Source organism: Castor canadensis, chromosome 5 (genome assembly GCF_047511655.1).
Source record: "Castor canadensis chromosome 5, mCasCan1.hap1v2, whole genome shotgun sequence".
Lineage (NCBI taxonomy): Eukaryota > Metazoa > Chordata > Mammalia > Rodentia > Castoridae > Castor > Castor canadensis.
Genome location: NC_133390.1, coordinates 163,555,355 through 163,573,545, shown reverse-complemented (window position 1 = coordinate 163,573,545; position 18,191 = coordinate 163,555,355). Strand labels below are relative to the sequence as shown.

Here is an 18,191-nt window from a genome sequence, read left to right as displayed (position 1 = left end):
CTTTCTCTGGCCCTCTCTCTCCTCGTTTCCTTTCTCTTCCCTTTCCCTCCTTTCCTCTCTTCCGTTCTTTCTTCCTTCCAAGTATTTATTATGATAGGCACAGTGCTAGATTCTGGGGACACAATAATGAAATAAAACAGCTTTATCTTGTACTAATTAATGAATTAGTTACAATATTTTGATCATAGGAGATGGACTGCTTTTGCCCCAGTAGCTGAGATCTCAAAAATGAGTGGGAGTGAGTAAAGTGAGTGTGAATGTGGAGAAGAAGGAGCAGGAAATGTTCCAGAGAGAGTCTGAAGCATATGCAAAATCCCTGGGACAAAAAGGATTCTGATGTTTTCTAGAAAAAAAAAAGAAAGCAAAGATCTGGTAGTGTTCTGAAGTTGGAGGACAGAAACCCACCAAAATATTCTAAGCAAAGGAGGGGAAATGATCTTATTTGATTGTGGAAGACGTTTTCCTGGAGGCTATATAAGAGGACATCCTTCCTTTTAATTGTTGAGGGTAAATCCAGCAAGAAGAGACCGGTGGCTTATTCTTGGCTAGTCAGTTCCTTTTGATGGGCCTCAGTTTCCCCATCTTGATAGTGAACTTGAATTTAGTGACTGATGTTTTCCACCCACCTTGGATGCTCTTTTGGCTTTTTCTCATTCTATGCTGCCTGTCAATAGGACACTCAGTCCTGGTAGAAGAAATTTTTTGTGTATTTCAATCTTCCCCTTGAGCACTTGAACACTTGGAAAGTGAGTGCCTGCCTATGTGCACACAGACCCACATCTGTAAATATCTGGAAAGGTGTAGACAAAATCTGTTACCTCATGTAGTGCATCTATCACACCTAAACCATGCACATCTGAGATGTAGATTCTAGTTGGCATTGAACTTTAAGAAATGCCTGTGTGTGGACAAAGGAGGAGTAGAAGAAAATGTTTATTTTAGTGTTACTTATAAATAGTGGAAAAATGGAAGATAACTTTAAAGTCCACTACTTGGCAATGATTAAAATTATGGCACATTTATATTACTGACTACTAAGTAGCCATTAACAGAAAAAAGTGGAGCCTCAATGTAAACTAGCAATGGAAAGTTTCTAACACATTCTGATGGATGAAAAAAAAAAGTTGTGGAACAATACATAAAGATATCTGAAAATAAGTATGGGAGTCTCCCCTGACTCCAACCTTTCTGCTGAGCTTCTGTGCAATCAACATACATCACGCAAAGAGCAAAGATTTGAAAAAGATGTTTCCTGATCATAGGAGCAGCAATTGTCAGGGTGGGGGCACTTGCCTTCTCAGCAATGTTCTAGTATTTTAAAAGGGAAGAATGTATTTATACACTTCTAACATAAGTTAAAAAAAATGAGGTTGGATCCCTGTTTCAGCGGCTCACACCTGTAATCCTATCTACTTGAGAGGTGAGATCAGGAGGATTGAGGTTTGAGGCCAGCCTGGACAAAAAGTTTTTTGAGACCCCATCTCAAAGGAAGAAAGCTGGGTATGGTTGCATGTGTCTGTCATCCCACCTTTGGCAGGAAGTGTAAAATAAAAGGATTGTGGTCCAGGTCCAGGCCGACCTGGGCAAAAAGCGAGACCCTATCTCCAAATAATCAGAGAAAAAGGGCTAGAATCATGCCTCAAGTGGTAGAACACTTGCCTTGCAAGTAGGCCTTTGAAGATACTCAGGAAAATATTAACTAGATTTAAAACTGCAGAGGGTATGGAGTAGAGGGTAGCAGGTGGTTTCCCACTTCTATTTTTCTATATTTGATGGTTTTTATATTTTTCATAATAAGAATGTAGTTTTAAATTCATGGTGCAATAAAAAGGGGAGGGAAAAGGAAGTAGCTCTTCCAATTTAGCTTGTCTCCAAGTGAGATGAGCAGCTCAGCACCCCGGGAAGGGGGGTGGGGTGGGGGGAACTGAGGGGTGGGATCCATGTGACTGGAAGGAGCATGCAGTGAGTCAGCGAGCCAGGGAAGAAAAGGCCATCCACAGTGCCCGCCCAAGTCACGTGACACCAGAATACAGCAAACTGGCTTGTTTTGCAACCCAGGCAGGTCCTTTAACCACAAGCCTGCTGGCTGGCCCCATGCGGCTGGGGGAGACTGTGCCAACCCTCTTCCCTCGAATGAGTCACACTTCTTCCCGCAATAGTTGGGGGAGGATGTGGAGAAGTTGGTCTTCGGGGCAGAGGTACAGCTACTGTCCATGGGCCCTGCCAAGCCGATTGCTCTGGGGGCTGAAGGGCCCCAGGGGCCCTCAGGGAAGTCCCCAGATCGAGGTCACAGATGTCATTTTATGTTAATCTTATCATAACCATGGGCATCTGCCTCAGACCTTTGCCCTTAGCATCTGGGTGTGCTGATGATCTAAAGGCAGTGGGTTTGGGGAAATGACCATTAAACACTCAGTGTCTCCTATGCCCAGGCATGGAATGCTGCCTCCATTTGACAGGTGATAAAACTGAGCATCTATGGAGGTAAGTGATTTGTCCAAGTTCTAAAGTTTAAGCTCATATGTGGCAGAGGTGGCATTTAAAACCAGGCTAGATGAAGCCAACACCTGGATGCTTTAGCTTCCTTTGGTCCCAAAGTCTGTGTTAACAGGTGGAACCCCTCCAGTCCCTTCTCATGACACTTTCAGCTTTGTGGTGGGATGGGAAAATGAAGCAACAGAGGTAAGGGGTCCTCAGAGGTGGCAGCCATGACAGCAGATGAAATTTCTTTGGCAGGCACTAGACAGAGCATTTTGTTGTCATTTGTTCCCTAGTCCTCTCAACAACTGGTGAATCAACAATCTCTGTTTTGCCAATGGGTAAACTGAGGCTCAGAGGAGTGTAAGTGAATGTCTAATCACATAGCTAGTAAGAAGAGGTAGATTTCAAAACCAGATCTGTCTGATTCTACATCCTCCTCTCTGGAGTTATTCATAAGCCCCTTCAACCTCCAGACACGCATCCTCCTGGAGGCCAGCTCTTGGTCCTCCCTTCCTTCTGGAGCCTAACTCTTGTCCAGGATGCCAACTCTTATTCATGCTTCAGTACTCCATGAGGCAATCACCTCCTCTCTGAAGTTTTCTTCCATTTATCATGGTGAGCTTTCCACCAATGTCCCCATGGCTCCCTGACCACACATTTCTTTATTGAAATACTTCCTACTCACATATTCAGAGGACCATGAGCTCCTTCAGGGGAAGGATAGTATCACATTCATCATTTATTTTTTCAGCCCTCTGTTTTCCTCTTCTGAAGCTAATGCAGTGGTTACATCATAGCTTTATAGATCTGGATTTGAATCCCAACAGGGCTGGATGATGTTGGGGCAATTACTCTCCTTCTTTCAGCTCCATCTGTAAAATGGAAATTCTAATGTCTGCTTTTCAGTTCTTGTAAGGATTAGTGAAATATTTATATAAAGTGCTTAGCACAGTGCCTGAGGTACAAAGCACATTAATATCATTAGCAGGTCAGTGGTGACTGGATGGGGAAAGCATGGTTGCTGTCACCAATGGGGCTGCCCCTCTGCCGCCTGGTGATTTACATCCCCTTCATGTACCAGAGGTGGTGACCAGCACCCAAACATGCACATATAGAAGGACGGGGTGAACTGAACAGTCTATGACAAAAATTCACATTTGAAGTAATACATGAGGAGACAATTTTATTTCTCTTTGGTGGTACTGAAGTTTGAACTCAGGACCTCATGCTTGCTAGGCAGGTGCTTTACTACTTGAGCACTCTGCCAGCCTTTTTTGCTTTAGTTATTTTTTCAAACAGGGTCTCCTGTTTATGCCAGAGCTGGCCTTGAATTGTGATTTTTCTCAATGTTCACTTCCTGAGTAGCTAAGATTACAGGTTTGGGCTACTGCATTTGGCTGAGACAAACACTAAGAATGTTAATTTGTAATTCTGATCAAGGACACAAAATAAATTACATCAATATCTAAGAGACATAGAAAAATATTTTTAACTCCCAATGCTGATTGACATTAGCCTGAAAATCACATATGTGAATGCTATTTATAGCATCCAAATTCTTACAAACTTTGGGAATAACATGCAAATCCATTGTCCCATCTGGGTAATAGTCTTGCAGAAGAGGCCACTTCTAAGCAGAAGATGTTTGTTACATCAGTATCTAGAACATCAAGCAACCTGGACAACCCTTGAAGGCCCATTTATAGGAGTGTGGCAAATCATATCCTGTGCATTAGTGGAGTATCAGCTGTATCAATGACAAAAGTCATACAGAAACAGGATCAGGAGCAATGGTACATGCATGCAATCCCAGCTACTCAGGAGCTGGGTATAGGCAGATCAAAGTTTGAGGCTGGCACAGGCAAAAATCAAGAGACTTTATTTGAAAAATAACTGAAACAAAAAGGGCTGGAGGGGTGTGGCTCAAGTGGTAGAGTGCCTTCCTTAGCAAGTGTGGGCCCTGAGTTCAAACTCAATACCACCAAAAAAAAAAAAAAAAGAAAAGAAACATTTTAGATGTTTTTCACATATTAAAACAGAATGTGAGCTGAAATTGACTATTGGAATGCAACAATTAAATGTGTGCAAAGAGAAATGGACATACACAAGAAGGTCAAAGGTAAAATGAAAGGGTTGTGGTGGGTGGGAGGCTATTTGGACTGAGTCTCTGGGTCACCTTATATGTGACCTGGAGAGGCTGTCAGCTTTGGGGTTTCCTGCCCAGAGTCTTGCCCACCAGGCTGTCCAGACATCACATCTGTTGCAGTCAGGCCCCAGCAGCAGTTCCCCCAAACAGCTCCTATGCTGGCCTCAAGATGCAAATGTATATAATTGCCTCTTGTCTGGCTCCAGGAAGCTGAGCAACCTTCACTGGGGATTTTCAGGAGGCTAAAGTACTCTGATCTTGACTGGAAGGCTCCCCTGAGTGCTTTGTAGCATTGGTCAGCCGGGTCTGACCAAGGGCTCCTGAGAGTGCTTTCCACAGAGGCAAAGAGACCTGCACGGGAGGGAGTCTGCATTAGGTCTAATGGAGTCAATGGAAGGCCCGTTAAGTTAGGAAACTTCACTGCACATGGAAATCATGTACTTTGGTCCACAGGACATTTCCAACTTTGGAGAAAGCAAATTCTGTCTGAAATGGACCCCAGAGGGGCCCTTTAATCAGGGTAGGAAATGCTCAGCTTCCAAGCCACCTGCTCCCCAGAATCCTTGTCAGTTTGGCTGAGGCCCCATCAGGCAGAGACTCCTGCCCTCTGCTTCCTTCCACTCTGGCTTCCATCACAGATGGTCCTGCTTCTGCCCAACTGCTAAGAACAGGTGTGGTGCATTGCCAGTTCACACCAACCTGGCTTCAAAATCACACTCATACAATCCTGGCGACTTAATTGCCAAAGATTTGGCTCAGTCATGATTTTGGCTTCACTGTCATTCATTCATTCATCTGTTCCTCAAATTTTAAGCATTACTTTTTCTCTGCCAGATATTGTTCTAGGGTCTGGAAATATGATAGGATCATAGTGGCCTCAAGTGAATAATAAAAAAAAGCCTGGGAAAGAACATATTTTCATTAATTCTGTAGAAGGATCAACTGGGTACTCCTTTCTGATGTGGGACAATGGGTAGGCATGAAAGGGTGGACGTTTGTTCTATTAGGGTGGCCATTGGAGACCTTTCTGAGAAGTGTCAGTTCAGCAAAGTCCAAGAAGAGGAGGAAAAGCCAGCAATGCAGTGGGCTGGGAAAAGAACTTCCAGGCTGCGGAATGGCTGGGTGGAGGCAGAGGCCAGGGACAGGGGCTGGATATATTCTGGAGTGCTTCCTCTGCTTTCTCTCACTCCCTTTCTTCCCTATCTCTTACTCTGTCTCTCTTTAGATGATCATTTGTTCCCCATTGTATTTTGGTTTCTGTTTTCCTTGGTTTACATCTGGCCTTGTCTCTTTTCTGGTTCTTTCATTCCCTTTAACTCTGAATTCCTTTTTCATAGCCTGTCTATTTTGCTCTTCTTCCACCCAAGTTGTCTTTGTACTTCTCATTTTCTTTTTCTCTCTCTCTCTCCTTTATCTTTCTGTTCCACTTAACTTTTTTTCTCCTGCTCTATCTCCCTCTTTCCACTCCTTGCCATTTCCAGTTCTCTTCTGTTCCCAAGTAGAGGCCACTGTGAAACCTGTCTGATTGATATTGTTGCTGACAGCCAAAGCCTTGAAATCATTCCCACAGTGCAGCTTTGGGAGGTGGTAAGCTGGCAGTGTTTTGTCTGCACTCACGAAAGACAGAGGCTTTTAAACAAATACGTACATTCTCAGAAACCCAAGTGATTGTATTTCTCCATTGATCCATCATGATGTTGAGTATGTGTAAAGCTGCCTGGTGCCTACAAGATAATCACAGAGTTTGGCTGTGCTGGGTGAGGAGGAAGCTGAGATTGGTCCAATAGGCCCAAGCCAGAGACTGTACTCCAAAGACCAGAATTAAGTGGCTTATTTGTTAGAAGAGAGAGACAATAGTTCCTACTTGGGGGAAATCAGAGCAAGCTTCATGATGTCAAAGTGTTACCTTTGTAAAGTCTTCCTGACCACTCTTCCTCTACCCCTAAAGTGAAGGGACAGACAGCTCACCCCCTTGTGTCTACCTTAATGTGAATGGGTGTTTAGCTCAGCTCTTGGGACTCTTTAGGATCGTTATTGTCCACAGCTTCCTCTTCTGCACTGGACTATGTATTTCTTGGAAACAACCGTCTAGAGGTCCTCAACTTCATACACTTACTGCCCATCCCACAGCCCCTGTCTTGTCTGACCAAGCCACTTTCCAATTAAAAGCTCATGATGTGTGTGTGTGTGTGTGTGTGTGTGTTGTGTAAGTAGAATCCATTAAGTAGGTAGGTGACATTGGGAAAGTGCCTCAGTTTCCTCATCTCCAAAATAAGGGTGTCAGAAGCATTATTGTTAGTATTGATCATTGTGACTATTCTTATTGTTGCTGTCACCATTATCACTACCGTATTCTCCAGTCTTGGGAGCCATGTAGTTAATCGGCCATAGACTTCTAGCTGTCTGAGTTATGAATGGAAAGGAGATGATTTTTGGTGCAAAATGCTAGTTATAATCTGTGTAGACTCAAAAAAAATTCTCCTAAACATGTCTTTTCATACCCTTGGTCTCTGTGCAGTGATGTTAGAAGAAGGCAAGGACGGCTTGGGCATCAGAAGTATTCAAGGAGTGATAGTCCCTATTCCTCTGCTCTGCCTGCAAAGCACTTCTTTGTACTTCCAAGTTGGTTCAGTTGTTTCTGAGCTCAGTGGTGTTATGCAGGACTTCCAGCCCTGAAGGCCTTGGGAACACTGGAGGCTCCTCTTCATGTTGTCACACTTGAATAGCCATGGCTTTGCTTAAGCATTTTCCACAGTGTTTTCTGATGCATAGTTGACTTGATTCTAAAACTTTTTACCAGTGATCATTAGCATGCTTAAGTGTAAACAGGAGTATCATATATTTATAGTTTGTTATGGTTCCCATGTTCCACCAAAATTCGTGCTGAAATTTAATCCCCATTGTAAGAGGTATAAAGAAGGTGTGAACTTTAATCCCATATAATATTAGGAGGTGTGAACTTTGGGAGCTAATTTATTAAGGTTAAATGAAGTCATAGATGGGGCCCTAATCCAATGGGACTATGACTTTATAAGAGGAGTAGAACTGAGTTATGACATTCTGTCTTGTGTGTGATGCCCTGCCCTGCCTTGGGACTCTGCAGCATCACCACAAGCAAGAAGGAGCTCACAGACGTAGGCTTGGGACATTGAACTTTCTAGCTTCTACAACTGTGAGCTGAATAACTCTTTATTTTTTATAAATTAGTCTGTGTTATTCAGTTATAGCAGCAGAAAATGGACTAAGAGTTTAAATGTAAAGATTAAATTGAAATAGTGCATTCTCTGTCCTTATCATAGTGTGAACTCCTGAAGGGCAAAGCTGTTCTAGCATTGTGCTGTTCATCCTGGTAGTCAGGAGCCACGTACAGCCATGGTGCATTGGAAATATGACAAGTCAAGACCAGGCCGAGCTGTAAGTATGAAATACATACTGGATTTCCAAGACTTAGTACAAAAAGAATGCAAAAAAGTCAATATTTTTTACATTGACTAAATGTTTAAGTGGTAATAGTTTGAATGTATTGACCTAAATAAAATTAAGGGAAAATGACTGGTTAAATAGTATTTATATTTTTATGAGCTGGGCACCCATGGCTCACACTTACAATCTTAGTTCCTTAGGAGGAGGCAGAGATCAGAAGGATCTTGGTTCAAAGCCAGCCTGGGCAAATAGTTTATGAGACCCTATCTCAAAAGAAATCCAACACAAAAAACAGGGCTTGGGGAGTGGTTCAAACTGTAGAATGTCTGCCTAGCAAACGTGAAACCCTGAGCTCAAACTGCAGTACTGCCACACATACACACACACACAAATATATATATATATGCAAAACATATTAAAATATTTATACTATGCTATAATAACAAAATAATTACTAAATACTAAAATTATTATTTAAATTGATTTTGCTTGTTGCTGTTTCTATTTTTAATGTGGCGCCTAGAAACCTTGGCATTACATATACGGCTCACATTCTGGTTATACAAAATAGTGCTGCCTTGGAACAGAATAAATAATTTTCTTAGCACAAGTGAGCCATACATGAAGATGGATGGGCTGACTAAGTAAATGGACAGATGAAGGAGAAATAAAAGTAAATGAATAGCTAGAAAAAGAGAAGGTTGAATTAATGGCACAGCTGGATAGAGAAATAATGGAAGGAGGAACAGACTGAGGGAAAAAAATGGCTAGAAATAAAAAATGATAAACCAGTGGATGAACAAATTGCTAAAAAGATTAAATAAGAAGGTGTCTAATACAAAAATAAATATAGAAAAGAAAGGAGGAGCAGAATACTAGGAAAGCAAGACTTGACTTTGACAGAAGGTTTACTCCTCTTCCTGAGCTCACGGAGTCTAAGCCTTTGACCAAGAAAAAAGGTTTACCCTTGCTCTTGGGGAATTTATTATTTTAATTGTTAGCCTTCATCAGAGGTTGTTGGAATTTTTCCCCCTTGGACAGTTTATCACTTGTAAATTATTTGTCACATCGTTGCAATTCTATCCAGATCCTTAACTTTCTAATCATGCATCTTTTATGGGGTCTCCTTTAAAGAAGCACTATAATTACGTGCCAAGGGTCCCAGTAAATTTTATCAGGCCATAAAATATTATACTTTAATTATTTGGAAGGGAAAGAAAGGCAAATGTTCCCTTGGCAAGGCTCATGATCAATACTGCAGGGCTTGTGGTGCACAGGTTGACTCTGATGTCCTCATACTGGTGTCCCCTGAGGGGGCTCGGGCTTCTTGCCCCAGGAGGTATCTGTACATAACAGTGCAGCCCAGTGTTTAGATGTGTCTTTCTTGATTCTCTGATAGACACTGGGCTATGACACATCCCTAGGTACATCCTTGTGACAGCCAGTCCAAAAGCTTTGGGGAGGATGCTATTTTTTTCACACTCTCCACCCCTTTGGTAGTGTTGGGGTTTGAACTCAGACCCTCAAGCTTGCTAGACAAGCACTCTATCACTTGATCCATGTCCCTAGCCCTTTTTGCTTTTGTTGTTTTTGAGACAAAGTTTCTTTGATGCCCATGACCTGCCTGGACCAAGATCCTTCTATTTACACTTCTTGCTGTAGCTGGGATGACAGGCATGGGCCACCAATTCAGTTTTTATTGGATGAGATGGGATCTCTTGAACTTTGAATTGTGATTCTCAAAATCTCTGCTTTCTAAGTAGCTAGGATTATAGGCTTGAGCCATTGCACCTAGTCCTGTTTCACCCTTTTTATGGACGAAGGAATTTATACCTAAAGGTGTGCACATACTGGAGCTCTCCTGACTCTATGGTGATATATCATTTTTCTTCTCTTTTCTTTTATGGCAGTACCGGGGTTTGAACTTAAGCCTCACACTTGCTAAGCAAATTCTTTATCACTTGAGCCATAACCTCAAGTCCTTTTGTTCTTTAGTTTGTTTTTCAAATCGGGCTTAGAACTTTTACCTAGGCCTGGGGTGGTGATCTTCCTACCTCCCCCTCCTGAATAGCTGAGATTCTAGGCCTGAGCCACCACGCTTGGCTCTTTTCTCTTTTTCTCTACTATACCACAATTGCTTATATAAGGGAACATATACGAACTCAGTGAGTTGGGGATTTTTTATTTTCAATGGTTTGAAGAAAAAATGCTATGGCATCATGGTGTCAGGGCATTGTGTGAATCAATTAATTCGTTTATTTATTCAAGCAGAACCTAGAACTGGGGTGAAGCGGTAAACATGGCAGACAAGTCCATGCTCATTTGGGGCCTGTGGTCTCCTTCGGGAGACAGACATTGGTCAAATTATCACATAGACCATGGAAATTCACCTATAGTAACTTCTCAGATGAGGGATCCATGGGGGCATCAAAAACTTCAAAAACGGGGACTTTTAATGAGTTAGAAAGGTCATGGAAGGTTGTCCTAGGGAAATAAGTAGTCTAAGATCTGAAGGCTAAGTACGAGTTAGCTGGGCACATAGAGGAAGGAAAAATATTTTGGGTAGGGAGAGCGACATATGGTAAGACCTGTGGTGGAAAGGTCAGCAAGAAGTTAAGGGTGGCAGAATAGAATTGCTAATTAGAGACAGCTAGTGAGCCAGGTTAAGGCCTTGGTTTTTCTCCAAAATGCATTGATTTTCAAGTTGAAGGCAGTGTGGTCAAGGTAATGCTGAGTGCATGAGAAGGGGATGTTGACCAGGTATGCTGACAGATGTCAGCAGACTGTCACCTAACCACAGGAGTAAACTCAAGAAGGAGTGGAGGATGGGAGGATGACTAATTCTCACTCATCCTTCTGATCTTGGCTTCTATGTCATTTCCTTGGGGAGCCCTTCTCTGACCCCCAAGTTGGGACAGCCCCTCCTCCAGCAGTGGTTCCCCACCCTCCACTTCCTTTTTTGCAACACATACCACTATTCCTGCCACCTCTTACTGCATGGTCTCTTCCCCCCATTGGCTGCAGTGCCATCCATTAGGGCAGAGACATGGGACTCCATCACTACCTACTGCTGCACTGTTGGCCTAGGGTCTGCTGTGTGGTTGGTAGAGTAGACCTAGAGCTGAATGATCAAAAGAATGAGAAGGGCTTAGTGAGAGATGGAGTGGTGACAGACACATTTCCTTTGCATTCTTCCTCTCATTATCCCTCCTCAGTCCTCACTCTTCCCCCTCCCTTCTTCACTTCTCTTTTTTGCTCTGAAGCTGAACTTTACCAAACTCCCAGCTCAGTAGCTCTCCTTTGAAAGAATGGATGGACACATGAGAAAGTCTCTGAGCTCCGGATCAGAAGCACTGATTTTTCCTGAGAGGGTGAAGTGTGCATGTTCATGGTACACTTGAACTACCTTGATTCAGGAGGTAAAATGACTTGGTCACTGTTAAGCAGAGGAAGGTGACTGAGCAATTCATGAAAACCCTCCATGCTACTCTCTCAGAATGACTCATCTTGTTACAAGATTTGCTGAAGGTTCTTTCAGAGTGAGCACTTTTTGATGAACCCTGAGGTCACTGGGCTGGTGAAATCCCTAGCAAGATTTTTTGCCTAAAAAAGTTATATTTGCTGGGTGCTGGTGGTTCACGCCTGTAATTCTAGCTACTTTGAGGCTGAGATCATGAGGATGGTGGTTCCAGGTCAGTTGGGCAAATTTTGAGAGACCCCCATCTCAACCAATTGCTGGGCATGGTGGCATGCGTCTGTCACCTCAGGTCCAGAAGGAAGCACAACAGAGGACCATGGTCCAGGTTGGCCTGGGTAAAAAAAATGAGACCTTATCTCCAAAATAACCAGAACAAAAAAGGCTGGAGGAGTAGTTCAAGAGGTAGAGCACCTTTCTCCCAGGCATGAAGCCCTGAATTTAAACCACAGTACCACCAAAAAAGGAGAAAACTGTGTTTATTAGCATCAGCGTGAATGTTACTGATATAAATATAATTTTCTCCCTTCCATGAGCTCACACTGAAACCACACAGTCTGATCTTCAGAAGAAGGCAGGAGACTGACTCCTAACTGGTTCCAGAACTCTGAATGAAGGCTGAGTGCTCCAGCACCATTTTGTTCTAGAGCAAGTGCTCCGGTCATCTCTCATTACGTAAATGGATAACTGAAAACAACAGCAATCATTTTCTTTGGCTCACAGTCTGCAATTCGAGCAGGGCTTGGAAGGGACACACTACGCTCCCCACGACCCCAGCTGGCATAGCTCAAATGCGGCTGAAGATACCCTCGTAGGACGACTCACCACATGCCTGGCCAGTGGGCTCTGGCTCTTGGTTCCCTCCATAGGACTCTTTCCTCAACATATCTTGGGCTTTCTTACAGCATGGTGATTGAGTTCCAAGAGTGAGCATCCTAAGAGATAGGAGGTTTAGCTGCCTATTTCTTAAGGCCTGGGCCTGGAAAACTTGTACAGGGCCACTTTTGTTATGGGCTATTGGTCAAGGTTTCATAAACCTGCCCAGAGTCAAGGAATGGGACAGAGACTCTATCTTTTGATGAGAAGAATATCAAAGAATTTGGGGGCCATGCTTTTAGAACCCATAGCAACTGTTCGTAGTCATTTCAGGGGCCCCTTGGAACATCATTCTGATTCAGTATACTGGATAATTTCTTGTCCAAACTAGCAGACATTAGGAGATGGAAAGGGTGCTATGAATGCCAGACCATGTATACCATTAGAATAGTCCCAGGCAAACCAAGTGTGTAGTCACCCTGTCCCTAGGAGTGAGGTTTAGTGTCTTTTGATGTTCCCAAGTCATCTTGGAAAGGTTAAATTAGTACTACTGTGTTCTGTTTAAGTATATAACTACTTAGGAAAATCTCCATAAATTGTTTAAAAGTAAAGAATAATGTTTTTCCTGGATGTGAAATTGACAGATATCTGTAAAGCTCCTTTAAATAAAACTCCTGCTTTGCTCAGTCTTCCAGTTCACTGTACAGCATCTGTGAGCTTTGTCTCTCAGACATGGAGCCTCTGGCGGTGGCCACCCTGGTACACTACTTGCTGAAGTTTCACTCCATACCTGTCTCCGTGCTAGAGTCTGAGAAAGCAGCTGTGGGTGAAACATTGTCCAGGAGGTCTCTCTAAATGCTCAGGACTTACTGGGAAAGATAGTCCAGCCAGTAGGTTAGTACAAAACAGGGTGATAAGAGCCATTGTAGAAGGAAAAGGCAAGTATTGTAGGAGTCCCCAAAGTAGGAAGATGGGAAAATCCAAGAAGATTTCACAGCAGCTGTGACATGGATTTATTTTTTTGATGACCTAGTATGTCTCAGACACCTTGCTAAACTTTTTATAGTTTGTTTTTGGTAAGCATGATTACTATCCCCTCTTACAGATGAGGAAACTGGAACTTGGAGAGCTGAAGTAACTTGCTTAAATTGATACAAGCAGCAAGCAAGTAGCAGGAGCAGAGCAGGTGCTGTAGATAGAGTGAGGAAGGATGGGTAGGAGTTTCTAAGCCTCAAAGGAGGGAAAGGACACTTAAGGCAGAGGGAGCAGAAGGAGTAATGGTGGGTAGGTAGAATAGGGATGGGCAAGCCAGGGATGCAAATGGCTATTTGGGGATGCAGTGAACTCCTGGCTGAAAAGTAATCTTGCAAAACAGGGAGTCCAGGCATGGAGCTTCTGTGTGTTAAAGCAAGGAAGGGAGTAGAATCTTAGGTTTACCAGCATAAGCTACTTTGAGTCAGGGCTGCTCTGTTCTAGGATAATCCAGGGACCAGAAGCTTCATCCAAGAATTGCTTAGAAATGAAGAATCCTGTTCCACTCAGACCTACAGAATCAGAACCTTCATCTTGACAAGTTCCCCAGAGCTTCCTCTGCACATGCAAGTCTAGGACACATTGATCCAGGCCGTGGTAGTTCTTGGAGTTTATAACTTCATATATGATCACATTCAAAACCTGCTGATAGTTTCCAGCTTTGTAAACCTAAGCAATGGTCTGTGAAGGATTTCAGGGAAGGTCAGAAGTCAGTAACCTCAATAACTGAGCTCCATCTATTAGATTTCCTTCTCCAAGTCATTCTAGTGACATGGTCTGGACCCTCTACTATGAAACCAGACCAAGCCCTTGTTCCTACCAACTCTCCACAAATTCTAAGCAAATCGACTCAATCACATGATTTTTGTGGGCCACTGACAGGCACCATGGGCCACTGGGTCCTTGTGTCCTGAATCCACTCTGTAATAAGACTGGGTGCTAATTCCTGAGGGTAGGTACAGAGATGAACAGACCTCCACCCTGTTCAGCTCATAGAACAACTAACGCTGAATAGAAAAATGAATGAATTCATCTTTTCCCAGGGTAGTGTCCTTTTTTGGTAGGAATTGGGAGTCTGGGGCCTGAAATTGATTTCTTTTAGCAGTCATATTCCCTGTCTGTCCAGAGATGCTTTGAGGTAAGAGTGGAACACACTGTGGGCATGGCAGAATCCAGAAGGATTAGGTGGCAGAGACATTGGCTTTTGCAATTCCCTCCTGGTCCTAGGAGTGGTGATGCTAGTTAGAGACACAGCTGCCTGGACATTTTTTCCCATCTTTCCTTCTTCCCTTTGGAAGGTATTCCATAGGGATCTTCTCTTCCAGGTAGCCTGTGTTATCCGGTGGGATGAGGACACCAGAGCCACTCCCTGACCTGCAGATTCTGTATAGGGGAAAAAGAGACAAGCAATGAGTGCTTTAAAGATCTGAGAGAGGGGAGCAGTTGGGGCTAGGAGCAACAAGAGGTGGGGGCTCTGATTCCATGTGGAAGACAAATCTACCATTTCCAGCTTTATTTCACTGACCAAATGCTACAGCCTTGTGATAACTCAAATCCCAGCCTATGCAAGGGTTGTGTTATTTTCTCTTTCAGGGTTTGGGTGAGTACTGAATGGAGTATGGGGAAGTGTCCAGCCAATGATGTAGCTCAGGGTGGGTATTCACAGAATCTTGGTCCTTCACCTCAGACTCCAAGTTGGGCCAACCATCCTGCCTCGCTAGTAGCAATCAACTGGATGGACTGGTTTCATTTCACAAGCCACGCTTGCCCAGCCTCCTCCTCATCTTGTAGGGAAGTGACCACCCTCACGTGCTCAAGAAAACGCATGTGATGATTGCGTGCTCTGAGCAATCAAAGGGATCTTGCAAAACTTATGATCCCCTCACTGCTGCGAAGGGATGACAGGGAGGGAAGAAGTGGGCGGCCTGCTGCTTGCATGGCCTGCAAGGTTGTGCTTACTTTGTGGTCTGAGGCCATTTGCAAGAAGACAGACTTCTGCAATGGGTGATTCTGGGACTTGCACTGAAAGCCTTCCTTCCTTCCTTTCCTTTCTGTGCTCCTCTGTCTCCTTCCCTACCTTCTCTTTCTTGTTCCTTTTCTTTTAATAGCACACCTTCTGCACACTTTCTTAAATCTTCTGTCCAAGGAAGTCACTCTCAGAAAACAGAAAATGGATGTGAACATCAGCAGGCTTGGGAGGAGGATGGTTCTGTTCTGGGTCTTGCACCATCAGACAATGCTCCCAAGGACGCAACACTGGGTCAGGCTGGGTCACAGAATATCCAGAAGCCCCAGAGACCAGGAACAGATAGAATGTAGTATTCATGGGAAGTTTAGGTCCACGGAGAAGAGGTGAGCAGGTCAGGACTTCATTCCTCTTCCCCTTGGCCAAGCACTATCTATTTTTGCCTGCTCAGCTCTGAGGAGCTTTCCCTGAGAATCTGGGTTTCTGCACATTCCTAAGGCCTTTGGTCTTAACAGCAGGTGTTGACTAACTCCTTCCTGTGAGCAGTGAGGATTCCACTGTCCTGTGAAGGGGGTGTCAGTAATGGATGCACTTCTGCATTATGGCTCAGCCTCTCCTCCCAGTCATGTCCAGAGTGGCCCACACCATGTATTCTCATGATGCCCATTCATGTGCACCAGTGTGTGCATATTTAGTTTCACCCATGCATACATTCACACTCCAGGTATTCTTGGCTCCACACACCCCATAGGAGCAGCATGTGCCCCATGGGGCTCATGTTCCCCTCCACAAGCATGTCCTGCCCACCAACTCCATTAGGGAGCTTTACTGCCTGGGCTCCCAGGTGTTTGCAGACCTGACGTTGGCAGTGACTGAGTGGGCCTTTTGGTGACACGTCCATAAAACCTCATAAATCGTCTCTATGCAATGTCATATGCACATTTTTATTTTCCTCAATAAATACACACATTCTTATTTCCTAACAGCTCCAGCATTGGCTGAGTGCCCAACCAAGGACTCCACTTACTGTGCGTTTGGCTAGGATGCATTGTGGACAGGTTGTTTGAGGTCTGAGACATCTTTGGGGACCTGGGATAATGAGAGCCTGATTTAGATAGGACACTAGAGTCCATTGTGTCCAAATAAAATTACATCCCTCCTCTGCAAGCCATTTATCTGTTCATTTGTTCACTTATTTTATTCAAACTCTCTTTACAGAGGTTTTAGGCAAGAGTTCCTGGTAAGCCCATTTTTCAGACTTGAAAATTGAGCCCTGAAAAGTTAGCATTGTTCAATGGGGAGAGCTGTGGATCTGCATTTAAACAATACTCTGGGTCCATTCTGATGCAGGTGGTACATGATCATACCTGGAGAATGAAGGTATTTTGTGATTATGATGAGTGTACCTCAGGGCAAAAGCCATATTTTCCCCTTCCATTAAAACATCTTGGAAATACTAACAGAAGAAGTGAGGAGTGAGCTGGAAGGCAAACAGTTTGTACTGACAGCCTGGGTGGACTTAGAGCTCTAAGAACTTTGGAGCCTCTACAGAGGCTACCAACGGCCATCTGGGTTTGGGTCACCTGCTATCTTCCAAGGCCAGTGCAGCCCATCTACTTCTGGCTTTCCTATAACTTTGCTGTATGGCACCTGTCACTCCTTGAAAAATAATGATATTGCCTTGCATGCTGATCCAGCTTTACCCATTACAAAGTTTTTCCATAAAAATCACCTAAGCCCCACAATAGTTCTAGGTCATTCTGTGTAGTAGGCTGCTCTTTCCCCTCTTTGAGAATAGGAAGCAGAAGTGCTAAGGTCAAATGTCACCACCAGTAAGTGGAAGAGTCTGGATTATGAATCCAGCTCTCCAACTTCAAGTTGTTTCCCACTGTACAATACTGTCCAAGCACTAACTAACTGCTGTTTATCTGCTGTCAGGGAATTGGAGGTTTGTGAACTTGCAGGGGACCAGTGTAATATGCGTTAGGAATCACAGGGCTGCAGTAAGTGTCTTCTTGCTAGGAGATCCCACAGGATGGAGAGAAGGAAAGAAAAAGGAAGGCCAAGGCTGGGGGCAGGATGTGAGGAACTCTCATTCAGATGGCCTTATTTTGTGCTGTTGAGCAATACTAACTGCATACATGTCAGGAGTGGAGGGGAGAAATGTAAAACAAAGGAGAAGCCTTTTCTTTTCCTGAGGCTTTTAAAGTTAAAAGCTTCAATAAGAGAAGAGAAGGAGGACAGAGCTCTCATTGTTGCATTACGTGGTATTCTGGGAGGCTCATTATGAAGGACCAATTGATGTAGTCTTCGAAGGTTACAGAGAAGGGAAAGGTGTGAGCCACAGGAGAACTTCATGAGTTCTCTCTGGGTCCTCCAAATCATGCCCTAGTGAGTGGGGGTGAGGCAAGGATACCTTTGAGTAATGCCCATGAAGCAAAGTGACAGAGCAGATGCACAGGGCTAATCACAAATCCTCTATTCATCTGAGATGCTTCCAAAATATAGAAGAAGATATTGATATTATCCTGACTTCAGAGACACACATACACAGTCATGAATTTTGGGCCTTTTAGCCTATTCTTTAAATTTCTGGGTCTTCCTAAATTCCCATTAGCCTGGCTCCCTACTTCCTGCTTTGAGCTTGTGCTCACAGCACCATGTGATGGAAACTGGGAGTCTCTTGGAGCCACCTCTGCCACCTACAGGTCTGTATCTCATCAACCAAGTAGCTGTGGGTGGCAGGAATGGAGAATTTGTTGAACTGAGCAACATGGACTTTTACTGCCTAAGAATGATTTGGCTGCAGTGACTACTCAGTGCTCTACTTGCCAATAGGGACAACCAGCTCT

At 43.8% G+C, this 18,191-nt stretch overlaps 1 long non-coding RNA gene across 2 annotated transcripts in view; it reads left to right on the top strand.

Moving 5' to 3' along the window:
- Window positions 1–18,191, top strand: part of LOC141423405 (uncharacterized) — a 75,986-nt gene that overhangs the window by 19,701 nt on the left and 38,094 nt on the right. The window contains exons 3-4 of one of the 2 annotated variants that reach the window (XR_012448251.1): window positions 7,927–8,041; window positions 12,062–13,030. This is a non-coding gene — a long non-coding RNA (uncharacterized lncRNA). Of the gene's footprint in view, window positions 1–7,926; window positions 8,042–12,061; window positions 13,031–18,191 lie in introns of those variants that run through there. The other variant, XR_012448252.1, reaches the window with a different exon arrangement.